Source organism: Parasteatoda tepidariorum, chromosome 7 (genome assembly GCF_043381705.1).
Source record: "Parasteatoda tepidariorum isolate YZ-2023 chromosome 7, CAS_Ptep_4.0, whole genome shotgun sequence".
Classification (NCBI taxonomy): Eukaryota; Metazoa; Arthropoda; class Arachnida; order Araneae; family Theridiidae; genus Parasteatoda; species Parasteatoda tepidariorum.
Genome location: NC_092210.1, coordinates 69214637 through 69233979, shown reverse-complemented (window position 1 = coordinate 69233979; position 19343 = coordinate 69214637). Strand labels below are relative to the sequence as shown.

The window sequence follows — 19343 nt, the reverse complement described above, 5'->3', positions numbered from 1 at the left end:
AAAAAAAACTTTATTGGGTGAAAAACCATGAAAACCTGGGCGAGTCCATTGTTATAGATGGAGAGTGGTCATAATGTAATGGCTCTTTGGTGTATGTATATATATATATATATATATTTAATGTATTTCTTACCATTTACTTAGTGCCAACATCATCTGGTAAGTTAGTAACGTACAATATTTATGCGTAAACAAATTTTAACCTTTTATTATGAGATTGTGAAAATTATGATTAATCCCTTTTTATGAAAAATAAGAATTTAATTTAATTTAATATTTCGACAATTCTTTCTTTAAAATTAGAGAAAAAAAATTAAAACGTTTTAAATTTAAAACTGATTTGTTTAAACAGACAAAATGTGTTTTTTAATGAAATTGAGGAAATTCATTAAATAAATTCTTTTTCATTGTATATTAGACAAACACTGGTTAATAAATTCCTGAACTTTTGTGGTTTTCGACTATATGCTAAATAGCGACTATTAATACAAAACTTGTTTAATAATTGGGAATACCATTTCCATCCTTACAGCCTTTTTGAAACTAAAAAATATGGTTTCAAAAATGGTCTAAGAGTTTTTTTTAAAGGTTAAAAGAAATATTTATGGTATCAAAACTTTCATTTACATAAAAATAAAACAATGAGAAGAAAAGAATATGACAAAAGAGAAAAAAAACAATGTTTGTTAAATGAGGTAGGTAATTGTTCGAACACGAACCTACTTTAACGATAAACTAGTTTTTCTTAAACTGACCATGACGAATTTTCAGAGTGTATTTCAGGCTGTTATGTGTTTCAAGGTATTGTTATTTATTTCTCAGGATAAGCTGCTTTAAATTTTTGAGAAAGTCTTTTTCCTATAGAGGATTTTCTTAAGGTGAAAAATTCTCTTGTTAAAACATAGTTATGCTATGCTTCAGTGCTATGGATTCTACTTTAATAAAATACTCCTGTTGGTTTCGAAGCAAAAAAAGCGATATATATCTACAGTTATTTACGAAATTTACAGAGTTTGAATAATTTTATTTCCACAAATTTGTCTTGCATAGATTCTTTGCTGTTTTATTTCACATTTTAAACAGAAACCTTAGGATTTCGAATCTTTGTAATTTTACATGCGGCCTCAGATAAATGACTTCCAGTATATCCTAATATATATTTTATTGAAAAACTTTGCAAAGTATAGTTTATTGTTGCATCGGTTTCTTACAGTTGCAAGTTATTAACAGACAACATATGCTTTCTTGCAGTAATTTATGAAGAAATATCTGAAGTAATATCTGGAGGTAGGTTTCATTAAACAATGGTTTTAATTTAATATAAGGACTGATAGTCTAGATATATCATAAAATTATTACTTTCAAATGCACATATTATTTCTTTTGGGAATCTACTGCATTTTAATCAAAAATCTTTAATATGTATTAAAAATAAATTATCTTATTTTATAAATATTCATACAGAAAATGATACTTAAATGAAATGCAGAAAATGAAATGCAGAATGCAGAATGCAGAAAATGAATGATGAAATGCAGAATGCAGAAAATGAATGAAATGATACTGAAATGACGACAAAAAAATACTATAGTCCTGAAGTTTGAAATTGGAAAGCTTTAGACTTGATTTTGAAAAAATATTTTATTCTTATTAGAATATTATAAAATTATTTTTTGATTCATATATATATAATGCATTTCTTACCATTTACTTAGTTCCAACATCTTCACGTAAGTTAGTTACATACAATATATCTGCATAAATTAATTTGACTATCTTTTAATTACGAAATTGTGAATGTTTTGTTAAATTCCCTTGCTCAAAAAATAAAAATCTGACTTAAAGTAATTTTTCAACAACTACTTTTTTAAAATTAACCGAAAAATAGTTTAAGTTCATAACTTATTTGAATATACATTTAATTGATATTTTTTCAAAAAATTTAGCTTTGAAAATGTATTTTCTGAATATATTAAGTACACACTGGACATTGAATTTAAGTCTGTGAGATTTTCTACGTCTCAATATAAGCTCAATTTCATTCATCTATGCAAAACCTGTTTGTGACTTGGGTGAACCGTTATTTTTTATTTCCTTTTTAAGACTAAAAAATGAAGTTGTATTAGTGCTTTTAAAATTTTTGTTACAATGTTAAAGGAATTTTTCCTTACGTCACACGTCAGTTTTTGTTAAAAGACTGAGAAACAAAAAACAGTGTGTGTTAACAAAGTGTTTTTTTTTCTAACGCATAAAAATTAGATTTTAATAAACAGACTGGGAATTTCACTCTTTCGAATGTTTCTCTGCATTGTTACTTATTTCTTGAACAAAAAGTGCATAAATGTTTCGTTCCGACGATTTTCAAAAAATGAAAATCATATCACATACATGTCAGAAGTTTTAGTGGTTTGAATTCTGCTCTAATTAAAAGCTTTCGGCTGTTTCAGAGGCGAAAAAGTCAATAGCTAGCGAAATGTATGAAATTTAAATAAATTGAATAATTTTTTTTCCTTAAATGTCTTTGTAAATATTTTTTTCTGTTTTATTTTTCATGGATGATAATGCAACTACACATTTATAATCTCTTCTAAAAATTGCTTGTAATTCATTCTCATGCTCAGAACTAAAATATTTCTTACAGTGTAGTTGATTGTTGTCTTAGTTGCTCACTTATTTAAATTATTAAAGACTTATTTTCAATTGCAGAAATCTATGAAATATTATCTGGAGGTGAGTCACATGAAACAGTAGTTTTACTTGAAATATTATTATCAAGAAGTTTAAGCAATTTTAAAATTTAGGTTATAAAATACTTCTTATAGTACTTAGGTTATAAAATATTTCTTATGTTTCTCATTTTAAAATATTTTCATATAAAACTCTAAGGCGCAAAAAATTAAATGTGTGAAGAAATTATTAAAAATTTTATAAAACCTTCATATATCCTGTAATAAAAATTTAATTTAAATTTATGCGGAGCAAAACAGCAAAACTTTAATAGAAATGCGTAAAAAATATTTTATTACAATTACTTATTTTTTCTTTAAAAGCAGACCAAATCTAATTTTTATGTTGCTTGATAAGATAATGAAGTCTTTAGTATTATCTCCTCATGATAAAGAAAATATGGATAAATTTAAATGTTGAATTGTGAACGACGAGATCTTAAAAAATAAAACAAAACATTGATACAGTGTGGAAATAAAACATATAAAAGTAACAGCACTTTTTAATTTATGTTCTTATTGATTTAGTTTTTACATCCTCTGTCGGTAACGTAGGAAAATTGACACATGTAAAATAAATAATTTGTGTCAGAAAAAATAAGAAAGTCTCCGAAAAACAAAACTATTTTGATGTATGATTTAACCATGATTGAGAATATATGACGAAGTTTAAAACATAAACTTAAATGAACGAGATGTCAAAAAGAAACAAATAAAAATATAATGTAGCAAAAAATATCGAATGTTTAAAAATAACACAATTTTTAAATCCACTACTTTATACAAATTCAATTTATGATCTTATTAATTTAAACTTTTTTGTAGGACCAGGATCATTACTACCATCTGGAGGTGAGTAACTTACCCGCAAAATGCGTACTTTTAAACAAAATTACTGGATTAAGACAATTAAAAAAATGTGTCGAAAATAAATTGCTTAAATATACACTTATATCCATACACTTATATCCCAAGTTCTTATGGACATTACTATATTAACACTATTATAGACATTACTATAGAAAACATTATTATGAAAACTCAAGAAATAGTGAAATTTTACAAAAAAATTAACACATGTGTGATAATAACAAATAATGACAAAATAAAGACACGCAATAACACAATACCAATAACGAAAACATAATGGCTCATACACAAGACATATTAATGGACATTATCATCAGCATTGGCCCAACAGCCTTTTGTGAGGCTCGGCCTTCCTCAGAATCTTTTCCCTTTATGCCCTTCTCCCAGCAATTGATTTCCAGTTCTTTACATTTAGGATGGCAAAATCCTCATCCACATAGTTTGTCCAACTCCTTTTGGACCTTCCTCTTTGTCTTTTATTGGAGGGGGTTGCATTAAGGACTCTTAATACTGACATAATAAGGAGAAAAAAAAACGGAAAACTGATGTATCAAAATGGAACTTATTGAGAGTTCAATGTGGTGTGTACACACCAGGGTGGGCTGAAAAAAATTGACTTTTTTAATTTTTAAAAAGATATAGTGCAGAAAAGATATCTCATCCAAAAAAGAAAAAAATTATATAGAAAATAAATGAAATCGGCTATTATTTTTTTGTCGTACATTGAAAAAATTGAATATTTTTCTTAAATTTTCATTTACCGTTTCAAACTGCGCAATTGACATGCTATTAATCCTTATGGTGATTTTTAAGGCTTAAAAAAAGTGTAATAAGTTAAAATTACATTATAATTTCTAACCATATGTATATGTTTGAAAAGCGCAAAACGACCAATTTTTTTTCAAGTTGTTTGTTCAATAACTTAAAGGCTCATCATCTGCCTTATTATAAATAAAAGAGGATAACTATTGTCGAATGTTTTGAATGTCCTAAAATTGGGGCCCCAAGATAATTTTCTTCAGATCAAATTATTGAAACTGGAATGTTTTTTTTTCTACTTTATTTCCAAAAATAATTCAAAATTCTCAATTGAAACAGATAGCAATGATGTCAATTTATATAGAAAAGGCAGAACACAAGAGGAAAATATATAATGGTTGCACATAAAAACATCTATATCTGCTGTAACTAGCTACAGAATTATTCATATAATAATTATTTATCAAATTTCCTAGAAATTCATGCAATTGTGATGAAGACAAAGAATTATTCAAGCAGTTGCCAGAAGTGTTTAAAAGCAGATATTTGTTTCATTCTTCAGGCTTCCGTCACCTGTTTCGCATTTTTCTCTTACTTTGAAAGCATTTGATGCACACATACTTTCTTTAAATTAATAAATAATATTAATATCGATATTAATAATCTATACAATAATATACTATCATTTTAAATATCGATATCATTCTTGTATGTTTCGAGTACCGTAGAGAGAGGATACAATAAGAAATTGCTCCAAAAGATCATTTCACTTTTATGAGCAGCATCAAGATTTAATTTAAATGCCACGAAGTATCTTATAAATATTCCTTCATTATTTTGGCTTAAAAATTTTCGCACTTCCATGCTTTCGAATGCATAAGCTATCACTCGCACGTACCAAATTTTTCCACCTGATCAAAAAACTCATTCCTGCACTGCAATAGATTACGAATCAAATTATAGTAAAAAGTTCAGTCACTCAGGGTTCCGGTACATTTTACAGTAAAATCGACTTTTACAGGAACATATTTAAGAAACAAAAAACCTGCTGCACTGTAATTTTTACAATAATAATTACCTTCAAATCACTGATTCCTTCGAATTAAAAAAAAATTGATTTCAAAACATAGGTTTAAATGGATTTTACGAACGATGTAGCAAAAAGGAGATTCTTTGAACCGTAATTTGAAGAAGACATTTTTAAATTGTTTAATAAAAACAAATAGTAATTAATAAATAAAACATCAAAAGAAGCGATATGTCCATTATATGAAAATGATGTCAATTTCTATAATGTTGAAACACGCATACATGAATCATTTCAAGATAAATGTTACTGTTTCTTTATTAAAAAGAAAAATTAAATTAACATTATTTACAGTTTTATAGCATTCAGTGGGACATTTAAGGAGCTTAAAATATGTCGATGATTATTTCTGGGGTTAATTTAGTATTTTTAGTTCCTATTCCGCACCTGCGTGAGATGAAATTCTTCCTTCCAGTTTTATCATTCTTCTTTTTGAGCAGAAAATATGATATTTACTCCCTACAATAACACATTATTTATTGAAATATACCTTTTATTTATTGAATCTTAAAAACTTAAATAATTGCAAAAAAGGACATTTAGCTTTTAATTTATTTAAATCGATTACCAGTCTTCAGTGATAGATATAGCATAACTATTTGTACTCAGCTGGTAGCGAAAACTCTCAGAAATAAAACTTTCACTTTTGACGATTTAACAAACCTTCAGTTGTATTTCGTTAATTTTAACAATCCTTTCATCACGAAATCACGTGGTTTCTGTTGGGAAGTGAACGAAAATGACGAAAATGTTTCCTCAACTTGAAACCACATCGGGTTGTATAGTGGGAGATTGTTTACTAGAATGACGAAACTAGAAAGAGGACAAGAAGATTTAATAAAAATTGACGAAATGAGCTGAAAGGCCTGTAAGGTGGTCAATGAGTTCGTCCTTCGTAACACATAACGGGTTCAAATTCCGCTTCGGGTATAGATATATTTTATTACCCTGCTCTATCTGTTATTGTGTAATTGTTCTACCTATGAGGTACTCAGGATAAAATTATTATTAAAAATGTTAAATACATTAGGCTATACGAGGTTTTTTTAAGTTTTCGAAGAAAATAGAATGACAAAATAATTCTCTAATTATTACGAAATTCGTTTCCTAGAGGGAGTGACAATATTTATTTTGTCACTGTAGCAAAAGCTTCGCGATATTTAAGTATTCAGTTCTTACAGTGATTCTTACAGTATGAGTTTTTAATATTATCCATCTCATTGTGTCAATGACGCAATAAATGGGTGAAGATTAAAATTTTTTAATCATGAAAAATGAGTATCTATAAATTTTCAGTTTACCGGAAAATAGATGAAATTTAACATTTTTTTACATAACATGTTTTCATTTTTAATATGCACTTGTTATTTTTTATTTAGTTTCAATATCATCAGGTGAGTTTGCTACGTAAAATTGTATCTTATAAACAAATGCTAATTTTTATGAAATTGTGAAAACAATCTTGAATTTCCTTTATCAAAAAAGTGAAATGCAATTTAAAGTTATTATTTAATAATTATTATTTTTTTACAAAATTAATAAAGAGCAACATGGGAAATAAATTTAAACTAATTTAAAATTTTCGTCGTCGCAATGCAGTTTCTTTGTCCCATCCTCTGCGCTTCAAGTTCCCCCGCAACACTAAAATTTAAATTTAAATAAATTTTATTAAAAGTTGTTTATTTCGCCTAAAAAATAATAATCGATTGTAATCAATAACCATATTCATTAAAACAAAAATAGAGCACAGATACAGTATTCCCGTAAGAGGAGTTATCTCGTTCGTAGCTTCGTATAGTTCGTAGCTCATTCGTAGTGTATACTTACATTCTGTGTTTTCAAAAGAAATTTAAAGTTGGAACAGCTTTTGTTCGTAATATATAACACATGATGTTTTTAAAAAAAATTATCATAATATGTCTCTTTATAATGCAAATTATGTATGTAGAAATTCAAGGAGAAAAACAATATTATAAAACTACGTAATTTTTCGTGCGTGTTCAATTACATAACTAAAAATTTATCGTTAACTGATTTGCAGAAAATGTTGTCTTTCAATGTACTTTTCCATCTCTCAAATATTGTTATATTTTGTTACTAATTCCATAAGTAAATAGCTGCTTGGAAGTAGCTTGGTAAAGTCTTCACCTCACTACGACGTTGATTGAAGATTTACTTCTCACACTCAGTCCCAGATAGGAGTCAAATGTTTTAAAAATTTGGAGTTTTCTGTAATGTAATATCACCGCTTATTTCAGAACCTTGTAAATTTATTCAGATTTAAATTACTTTACATTTTTAGAGATTCTTCAGTGATCATTTTTCTAAAATATGTTCTGTTTTACATTCTTTTTAAATTTATATGGGGCTACGAATAAGTCATTTTCATTATAATCTGATGTATTTCATTGAAATCTTTGTATCATTGTAGTTTATTGTTCTTTCAGTTGTTTATTGTTTTAAATTAATAAAGGCACATTTTAAATTGCAGAAATCTATGAAGTATTATCTGGAAGTAAGTCGCATGAAACAATAATTTTGCTTGAAATATTAGGAGTTCAGCAGTTTTAAAAAATAATAAAATGAATGTTTCGAAATAGACACAATGCAAAAATCTTCGGATCAAATTCCGGCAAAAAGTACCGACACTTTAGTTAGGTGGTATGTCATAAAATCTGTTTTTAACCGAGTGTGTGACCATACAAAATATCTAATATACCATAATTTTTACAGTAATAAGTATAGTAAAATCACTTAACCACTCTAATTAAGAGTATATTTTTGTAACAATTATGGCATAACATTTTACAATAAAAATGGATTTTATGGATGATGCACCCAAAATACCAGGACTTTATAATAGAGCAATTTGTTCCAGAATTTTTTCACTGTGCATATCACAATTTAGATGGCTTTGTAATTCATTTAATAGGCTATAAAATACTTATTTGTCGTACAAAATATGTTTTCATATAAAAATTAAGTATAAAATTAACATTAAATGTTCAAAAAAAGTACTTATAAAATTATATTTTTTCTAAGAAATAATACGATTTTCTTCAAACGATCTATTTTTCTTAAGCTCAATTGAACAAAATATAAAATTTATCTTTACCAAATGAAAATATTCTGAATAAAAAATTTTTATGAAATAAGTTTGTATATTGATGTATAAGTATATTAAATTTTTAAATGCACTGANATTTATGTTATTAATTTTAATCTATCTTTATTATTTTATGGGTTATTAAACATCAAAATGGGTCCGGGACTTTATAAACACCATATATATATATATATATATATATGCATCATGACTTTTTTGGTAGAGATTATGGGTGGAGATTATTTTCTGGGTTATACAACTTCATTTGGTAGTTTTTCCGTTTATTGTAACGATGTGCCGGAAATTCAAGATTTCAAAAATATAGTTTTTATTACCACACATTTAGTAAAAAATACAACACTAAAAAGTAACTTCGAGTGAATAAATATTTTTTATGTAATTCTTTAAACTATCATGATAAAATAACAAAATTCTTCTGTTAACACATATTACATAACTTCATTTTAATATTAATATTACCAAACTTATTACCAAAAATCTTTGAAAACATTATTAAACATATTGGTGTTGCCATAGAGCCAAAAACACGGTAAATTTTATATATTCTGGGAGTATTAGTCATATTTTTTTTTCAGGGAAGGTTTCATAAATGAAAAAAAAATTAAATAAATATCGAAACATTTCCAATTGAATTAATTTAATATACAATTTGTGGCTCGTTTTTATGCGAATACTTAAATGCAATTGGCGTGATATTTTTATTAAATGGTAAAAGGGCTAATATAGGACTTGATTTGAGTACGAGTTCAGAGCCTAATATATAGCTTTGAACTAAATGCGTATTCATATTTTCTATATGCTTTAAAAAATACTTGAAAAAAATCTTGAAAAATGAAACTTGAATAAATACTTTCAACAAGAAGCATGGGTGCTGAAGCAGTTTGCAAAATAATACAGATAAAAATTGTATCATTCTTTATTAACAATTTCCTTGCGAAATTTTGATTTAAGTATTTGAAATTCATTTTGCAAAAAAAAATTAACGAAATTATGAGAAAAACTCTAAATATACAAGTCATAAAATCTTAAAAAAGCTAATAATCTTTGCAGTTGTTCAGAAAATATATACTTATAAAACAGATTTTCATTTCATGTTTAAACAAAAGAATACGATGAAATCTACAACAGTTTTCTAAAAAGTGTTATGAGTCGTCACAGAATATATATAAGCTTTAGACTAGTTTTCAAACAAAATATTCTAGTGTTACAAAAATTAATAATTTACAAATTTTCTAAAATATTTTGATTTGTTTCATTTTAATAAATGTTGTTACATATCAGTAAAATTAAAAGATTGATGATAAGTATGACTTTTTTTAAACTAAAGAAGAAAATAGTTAAACTACCTATCAGTAGAGTTTAAATTTCATTATTTTGCCAGATGTATGATTCTTACTATTTAGTGAGAAAAGTAGAATAAATTTTTAATACAATTACCATTACTTACTTAGGTCCATCATCTTCAGGTGAGTTAGTTACTATAAAATACATTTTTAAGATTTAATTTGACAGTTTTTAAGCAATTGTGGAAATAATGCCAAATTTAATTGCTCAGGAAAAAAAAATATTTTCTTTTTCAATAATAATTGTTTTATCATTAACATAGAAGAAATTGGGTTAAATAATTTGAAGCGAAATACAGTTGAATATATTTTCATATGAAATTTGCGTTTCATTTTCATGATATTTATGTTTTCACATGAAATTTAAAGTTAGAATAGTTTTTTTCTGACATATTTTACGAAAGCAAAATACCCGTTCTTTTTACGAGGTGAAAAAATCAATAAATGAGAGCTGAAAACTGCTACTAAATCATGCACAAAACTAAAAGTTATAAACCGATACTATCAATAGAACTAAAAATATTCCTTTTTTCATTTATTAATATTTTTTCCCTTCCCATTGGTCTTCCTTCATTAAAATATGCACAAAAAAAATTAGTGACACATCCCGTCAGTACAAATAAAAAAATGCAAAAACATTAATTGCATTCAGTATCATTCAGCATGATGTTCTTGTTTGAGATCAACTTATGACAGAAAACTTTAGACAGCCGAGCAATTTTCTCCACTAGTTATCCATTTCAAGAAGGCGTAAAAAATCTCTTTCCACAGTACCTTTATTAAAACTGCAAAGTGTTTATTGGTGCTAAGTATACTAATTGTGCCCTAATGAAAACAGGGAAAAGGAAATTTTTTTTCTGAAAAAAGCGAAAAAAATAAATAAAGCCTGACTTGGTAACATATATTTTTTAAACTTTCCGTTTTTAATTCATTGTACTTTTACGCGAAGCACCTACAAATGATTTCAGGGACATTCTCGTGTATATTGTGTAAGAAAATATATAGTTGGTTATTATTTGAATTATTTATGGTTATATATTAACGAAGGCTCATTTCGAATTTCAGAAATCTATGAACTATTATCTGGTAAGTCGAATGAAACAACAGTTTTATTTTAAATATTGAAATAACTTAAGAAATGAACATTATAACATGAGAATTATAAAATTAAAAATGCATAATTATTATAAATTTACGCAAATATTTCTTTTCTTATGCATAAATAAAATTTGTGATAAAATATACACTGGTGTGCAAAACTTAAGCAACAAGTGCGTTTTTTGGCATAACTCTACAAGAAATCATCCGATTGACATGAAATTTGAATATGATGTACATTATGTTGTACTTAAACGATGGTAAAAGAATAATGGCGCAGATATGAATATAAAGCTTAAAGTAGGGTATGGAACAAAAAAAGGCTTTATTTGACATATAGTGGCGTTACACATGATTGCCTAAAGAAGCGTAAGTACAACTGGCAGATGTTCCCTAGTATGGGATATGCCCTCCCCTTACTGTAATTGTTGCTTGGCATCGTCTCTCCATGCTAAGCACCAGATTATCCAGGAGTTCTTGGGGTAAATGTCTCCATTCCCCCTTTAACGCATCTTTCAGCTGATGGGTGTTACCAGGAGGATACTGTCGTGTCGCAAGACTTCTCCCTAATACATCCCACACATGCTCTATGGGATTTAAATCTTTAGAGTAAGCTGGCCAATCCATTCATGTTATATCTTCACTTTCCAATATCTTTTGAACATTAGCAGTACGGTGTGGCCGGGCATTGTCATCCATAAAACTGAAGTCTGGTCCAATGGCCCCTCTGAATATGGGGCAGTGGGTAGGATTACCTCATTGCAGTAGCGGTCTCCAGTTACAGAACCTCGGTCGAAGATCTGAAGCTCAGCCCGCCCATTCAACATAATGCCACCCCAGACTACAACTCCAGGACCACCGTAACGATCTCTTTCCGAGATGTTATTGGGATGAAATCGAGCTCCAACCTCTCTCCAGATCAACTGACGTTGAGAATCGCTTGTAGCACTAAAACGACTCTCACCTGTGAAGAGGACGCGACTCCATTGATGAGGTGTCCAGGTTTCGTGTTCTCTGCACCACTCTAAACGGTGCCGCCGATGGCTAACTTTTAAAGGTATGCAGCGTTTTGGACGTCTAGCAAATAAGCAACCTTTGTGGAGGCGTTTGGCCACTGTAAATCTTGATACTAGTCGTCCAGTGGCTGTGCACAATTGCTGAGATATGGCGCTCGCTGACTGAAAACGGTTTCTTTTCGCCTGGAGGACAATGTAACGGTCATCTCTTGGTGTTGTTTTCCTTGGACGGCCACCACCAACCTTCCGAAGAGCTTTACCAGTAGTTTTAAAAGCATTCCAAGCACGAGAAACAACACTTTTGTTGATCCCGAACTTTTCCGCGACACTGATCACACTACGCCCTTCCACAAGCTTCCCAATCATTCTTCTTCGAGTAAATTCGTCTAAATGATTTCTTGAAGACATGTTTCACAAAACAAATCACTAGCGCTTGCAGCGAATGTCTTTAACTACGGTGCTCTTCATCCTTTTATCACAGCTTTGACCTGCGCGCGCCGACCCACAAGGTTTAGGTACACTTACATCACCTACGACGTTTTATTTCTAAAGTTTGCATACAAATAATCTTTCTACTGAATTACGTGCATATTATACTGCAATTTCATGGCTATCTTATACTTTGTTGGGGAGCTGTGGCCGAAAAACCACTTGTTGCTCAAGTTTTGCACACCAGTGTATTATTATTTCTCAAAATTGGAAGATAATGTTTTAAAAAAGTAATTTTAATATTTTATTATCGAACAAGTATGGCTTTCTTCTTAAAAAATTGAGAAAATTCCTTTTTCACGAAACTGAAACTGAATATTTAGACATATGTTCTTTTTATTTTTCTTTTCGAATTTCAAAATGAATATTTTTTTCTTAATTTGGCAATGAGAGGCTGAAACTAACTGGGCAAAAAATGGACAGAAATAAAACGTTAAAAGCTATCAGTTTAACATACAGTTCTATTTGTTTGTTTATATTATGCTTATAAATTTACTTAGGTTGATTAATAACTAGCTTAACACCCGTTCTTCGTACGGGGGGGAAAGTTCATAAATAAAGTGCATATTATCGACAAATTATAATATTTATTATTTTATTATATTTTTTTCTGCACTTTTCAGAGGTTTTACGTTATTAGATTGAGCAAAACACTTACATATTATAAATATTATTATATTTATATATCAATATTATATAGTTAGATTTCGATTCCTGTTAGTCAAAACTTAGTATGATCGAGCTACTTTCTCCAGTACTTATCTTTGTTGGGGGACCATAGATGCATTAAATATCTGTATTAGTGCTTTTTGTACTGAGAAAAACAGTACCATTGATAATCATGCATTACCAAAACTACCAAAGAATAATTTTTAAAATTTTATAGAAACTTACATCTTTTTAAAAGTTTGTTTAAATTTTTCATACAAGTGTTTTTATTTTATATTAATTAAAAATTTAAATCCAAAATAAGTAATAATTTAATTTTCTTAAAAATGTTCAGGATAAAAATTTTAGGTAAGCTGGAAAGGCCCAAAATTTTTAAGAAATGAAGCGAGCAGACATTTTATTATTGGGCAACAAAATTACATTTATGCATGACTATAATAGCAATTTGGTGTGGTTGGTGTAGATGACATAATTGAAGTAAATAGCATTATAATGAAACTGATAGTTGATGATGAAAGCTAAATCATAATAACAATAAAACTTTTATTCAATAGTAGTTGTCGAGCTCAAGATATAAAATTAAAGAAATATTTTATCCAAATGACTTTCAGAGTGAAATAATAAATTTTTGCATAACAATATCAATAAGGAGAGATCATGTCAGATAAATCTCCCTTGATCTACCTAGTTAAGATTCATATTAACTGTAATGTACTTAATAACTGCTATGTAGAACAGGAGAGATTCATTATAAGCGGATTATCGAAAAATGACACTACCGAAAGAAAAGCCAATTTATCCAGCCACGTGATATCGCATGTTAATATTGAATTGGTTATATCTTAATCACCAAAAAAGACTGTGGAAAATTTATATAACCCTGTAACTTAAACATTTTAGTGTTAAGAGAAATAAAGCAGCTTAAAGAATAAAGAGTAAAAATATATTTTGATGTTCGATTTAGCTATACATTTGTATTGAATTAAGAAACAAGACATTGCATTAATTGTTAGGAAAAGAATAAAATATTTATATTTACTTTTTATAAAATGTAACAAAAATTAAATAGTTTGTTTACTTTAATATTAAAGTTGGATTAAGAATGATTAAAAAAATAAATTAATAAAATTGAAGAAATTTTGAAAGGAAGGAATATGTAATTCCTATAATTACATCACAATGACAGGACAAGCAAGAGAAATTAAATAAAAACATGTTTTGCATATGCATCATCTATCGGACATGCACAGTGTTTGGCCTAATCTAGAAATGTATAGGCATCTAACTTCATCGACATTTGAAAGTGGATGGGTGAAGACATTGATGTTTATGTTTAAAAATCAACAAAAAATGTTTTATACATTTCTTTGTACTTTCGATGTATCTGCTTATTTAAAGATATTTAAAACTCACAAGATATTAAAAATGCTAAACAAAAGGACTGATTAATAATCGGTCAGCTCTGACTATTGTTTATTTCTGTTTCAATTTCTAAAACAGTTTGAACAACCGAATTATACTTAAAATTGGTGTGACAAAATTGTCTGAATAGTTGAAACCATTTAAAAGTACACCTTTTCTCATCCTAAACTAACAGCTTAGGAGCAGCGTATGGAATTTTAAGTACGTGAACTAAATCTTTGAGTGCATTTTGTTTACAAAACCTTAATAAAATATAAAAATTTCGAATAGGAATATTGAAATTTTAATTTGTGCAGATTAAATAAAAGAAATGTTAATAAAATGATGCTGAAATAATTAATTAAAATCATTGATTCATATAGCAATGATTTATTTAGAAAGTAAATCAAAATTTTAGGCCAGCACAGGTAAGGAAGTATTTAAAAAACAAAACTGTTTTGGTGTATGATTTCACCATGCTCAAGAAAGTACAGAGAACTGTAGAACTTATTTTTAAGCGACGAGAAAATATCAAAAAGTTTTTTCTAAATATAGTAAAAAAAACATTTTGAAAGTTAAAAAAAATTAAGTCCAGTGCTTTATTTGCATATAATTTATTTTCAAAATAATTTTGATATTTTTTTGAAGGACCAGGACCAGCAGTATCTCAATTATCTGAAGGTGAGTAAATTTTTCGTTAATGCATACTTTTAAGCGAAATTGTGGAATTCCTTAAATATTTACTTCACTCTGAACACATAGAAATCTACAGAAATAAGGTACACAAGTTTAAAAAAATTAAATAACATATTTTATGTTTGCTCTGGCATTTTTGAGTCTCAGACGTTTTTAAACGTCTGAAAATGTTTTAAAGTGAAATTTAAATTGTGAACTCAACAACCTTCTCCCAGACCGTTTCATAGATAAAACGGGAAAATGTGCGTCTCTTTGACTATTGATTCTATCCAAACCTTTTAATAAAAATTAATGTTTAGCTACGTCATTTAATAGAAAATCTAACTTTCTTTTTTTTTGACGTAAGTACAAAGGACAATGCACTGTTTTAATGCTAGAAGAATAACTGAAAAGATATTTAAAGATATTTCTGCAATATTTTGACTACAAAATATTTATTTCGCCCGATTACTCATCGATGAACTCTTGTTATTCGAATTTAAGTTGCCCAAAGATTGAGATTTGTTCGTGATACGGCATTTTTATGATCTGATTTGAATTGACTATTTATTGTTGTTTCAATTATTTATAGTTTGGAATTACTGAAGGCACATTTTATTTTCAGATATTTACGAATTATTATCCGGAGGTAAGTTGCGAGAAACAATAGCTTTATTCAATACAATAGTTGCGAGAAACAATAGCTATATTAAATTCACTTTAAAAAATATTAACTTAGCATTTTAAAATACAGACATCAACCCCTTGTTTACAAAATATTTACACTTTAAATAAGCTTTCAGAACGAGGATACTCTTTATTCAAAAGAAGACTCTTGATATCGAGCTATCATATTTTCTGTTCCTGTCAAATATCCGTCACAGCTGATGCTAATAAGTAGCATAAATTTTACTTTTGTGTACGAAAATTTGAAAATAAGGACTGAGAGTAAAATTAGGGACAGGTTTTGAATCAGTAAAGTTTATATAAAAAGAATTAATATTTTTTTACTATAATAAATCTATTTTTAAATAAATAAGCTCCTTGGGCCACTAGGATCTCTAATCATCTTATAATCTCATTATGTTTTTAAAATTATAGTTCTTATTAGCTCACATTTAGTAAAATATGAGAAACTGAAAAGTAAATTTAACCGAATAAATTGTTTTTATGCCATGCTTTAAGGTGTCATGAAAAAATTACCATATTTAACTATATGGACAAAATTTTATCACGCGTTATGTAAACATATTTTATGGTTACTTTTACTTAAAATATTACTATGGCGTTTCGATAAAAATTACCAATCATAAACAGGGTAAATTTTACCGTATTCTGGTAGTTTTGAACATGCTTTTTTCTCAGTGCGTAAGAAAATAAATATGTTTATTCAGAGAAAGAGCTTTTTTGTGTCTCTTTTTGTAACTCAAATTATAAATATTGTTTGTTAACGCTATCATTAGATTTAAATTTATTCTGAGTTTTAACATTTTGATTTTTGGCCCTGTACAATACATCAATAAATTAATGCTGTCAATAATTATTCCGTTTATGTATCTCATTGAAATATAAATGAATGTGTCTGTTTACGAATATTTGTTTCGTAGTGTATGGAGTGAAATTTATTTTACTGTGTAAACAACCATCGATCTCATTCTCTTTTCACATACATTAATGATTGTATAGATTGAATTTTATTGTATTTGAGGATTGTAGATGATTGCATATGCAATTGCTATCTTTATAGTTTCAATCTATAGAATCTCGTAGTGAAAAAAAGTATTGCAGTAAAAATATCAACATGCTTTCTTATTGCCTTAATCTTCACTAGCAATTGTTATTTAGTTTATTATTATTTTTAATATTATTATTTTTATTATTGCTTATAAAATGAACATAAATTCCCTTGCTATTTTCTAATAAATATTTAAATATTTGTTAGATATGGGGTTCCGCTTTTTATTCGGTAATGGGCATGAGAGTTATGTTGTAATTGAGTTGTGTTTTATCAAATAAACCACGGAATGTGGTTCAAATAGTTTATCTGGCTTTTTTACCTATAGAAAGGGACGGGAACTATTTTTTTTAAACAAAATTTAATAATTTAGTTAATGATATACTATTTTTTTCTAAATGTTTTGAAAACTATTTTATTCTAATTTCTCCATCTCGAAAAATCAGATGTTTCTAATTTTATCATGACATATTTTTATTTTCTCTTTTATTTTGTTTGATCGTCTTATTCAAACTTGTTTTTTGTTTTTTTTCATTCTTTGTATGGATATTTTTTCTTAGTGTAAATTGTACATAATTTTTTGATGGGTTTCTTCTGCATCTCTACGTTTCTTTGTTTATTTTATGTGTCTGCGGTGATTCCTCATAACATAAACAAAAATATCATCATAATAAATATTTATATACAATAAGTATTGGTGTGATTAATTAATTAAATATAACCAATTTTTTTTATTTGTTCTTGTACATATTTCTAACTGTACCCTACTTTTTGTAGGACCATCATCTGGAAGTAAGTAAATTACCTAAAACGATATATTTCAGACCAAACACTAAAACCAATACTTTTCATGACAAAATACAATTTATTTAAATAAGAAAAAACTGAAATTCAAAATGTTGAATTAGAATATAGTTGATGTGAACATTTATTATTTTGTAGAGAAAATCTGTTGCAAAATTAAATATGTAATTTTAATTACATTTTATTTTTTTAAAAATCCAGAAAGAAATGTCTTTTAAGTTACTAAAATTTTTATTTTTAATTAAATTCTTGTCTGTTTCCTGCAAAATAATAGAAAATCTGTCCTGATTTTACATTAAAACTATGAAATTTAAAAAATGTTTTTATAAGCATAGTTCTACGCATTTTAATAAGCGTTTTAAACATTTGATGGAATAAACTACAGAATATGCTCTTTATAATCGTCATTATATACAAAATTCTGGGAAATATATTAATAAAGGCATTGAAATAGTTCCTTTATGCTTAGAATCTTATAATTAATTTTATCCTAATAAATGGAGAAATTTTTAAAACAATTTGCATGAACATTGTATTTTTTGTAATACATATCTACTGCACAAATTTTATTGCAGGTAAAAGCATAAGGATGTTGCTTTAGCTGACAAAGCATAACATTACAGTTTTTTTCTTCTTTTATTTAATTAGATAAACTTGCGTCTTTTACATACACTTATTTTTAAGATTATAGATCCCAAGACTAATAAAGTTTTTTTGGAAAAATATATTATATTTCAGTAATTTATAACTATAAGAGTAAATAAATTCTATTACACAGTCTATTAAAAGTGGAACTTGTATTTCAACGAAGCACTTTCATTGCCTAAAAACAATTTTAATATTTTGTAGTGAGTACATCTAGTGGTGAATTGTACTAAATTTCTTTATTTTAAAACTTAGTACCTAAGAATATAATATAAATAATAAAAATGTTCAAACATTTTTATAATTAAGTGAAATCATGAAAACATATTTTTGTTTGCAGGCTCTTCTGTAGAAATATCTCAAGGTGAGTAATCTTAAAATCATACTTTCTATCTACTTGACGAAATATATTTTGAAACTCGGTTAACAGCTCTCACATGGAATATCAATAAAAAAAAGGAACCAAGCAGTTTTAAGTTAAGGGTAAATTGCAGTTCTATTCTAAAAACGATGAAAAAACCTTCTGAAAACAGGTGTTTTCATTAATTTGCAAAATAACTTAATTAGAAAACAAGCCACGCCAAAAAACGTTTGCTGATTATAAGACATATTTTTTTGAAGTCCTTGAGAGTTTCGAAGATATTTTTAACTATTCAATTAGTAAATATAAGGAAAAACTAGGAAATTTTTTTACTAACCAGGGGATAGTGTAACGTATCAAGCTATACGAGGGTTGCTATTTATATTTCTGGCCTAATGATGAAAAAACAAATATGTAGGATCGAAATTGGTTTTATTGTTTTTCAAAATATTCTCCATGATGATCAATACAAAACAAATGAAATAAAATAAAAATATGACCACCGAAGTCGACTTCTTCAGGGGGTACCGGCCCCGGT

The 19343-nt window shown here is 27.6% G+C and overlaps 1 protein-coding gene and 1 long non-coding RNA gene across 6 annotated transcripts in view; both read left to right on the top strand.

The window, feature by feature from the left end:
* LOC107438684 (uncharacterized) overlaps positions 1-18812 on the top strand; it is a 22399-nt gene extending 3587 nt beyond the window's left edge. For both annotated transcript variants that reach the window (XR_011637340.1, XR_011637341.1), the window contains exons 5-17: positions 145-159; positions 1252-1287; positions 1716-1730; positions 2707-2730; positions 3552-3578; positions 6822-6836; positions 7934-7957; positions 10021-10035; positions 10978-10998; positions 15234-15266; positions 15886-15909; positions 17773-17787; positions 18785-18812. This is a non-coding gene — a long non-coding RNA (uncharacterized lncRNA). The remainder of the gene's footprint in view (positions 1-144; positions 160-1251; positions 1288-1715; positions 1731-2706; positions 2731-3551; positions 3579-6821; positions 6837-7933; positions 7958-10020; positions 10036-10977; positions 10999-15233; positions 15267-15885; positions 15910-17772; positions 17788-18784) is intronic.
* Positions 1-19343, top strand: part of LOC107447053 (glycine receptor subunit alpha-2) — a 64229-nt gene that overhangs the window by 33224 nt on the left and 11662 nt on the right. The window lies entirely within an intron of this gene.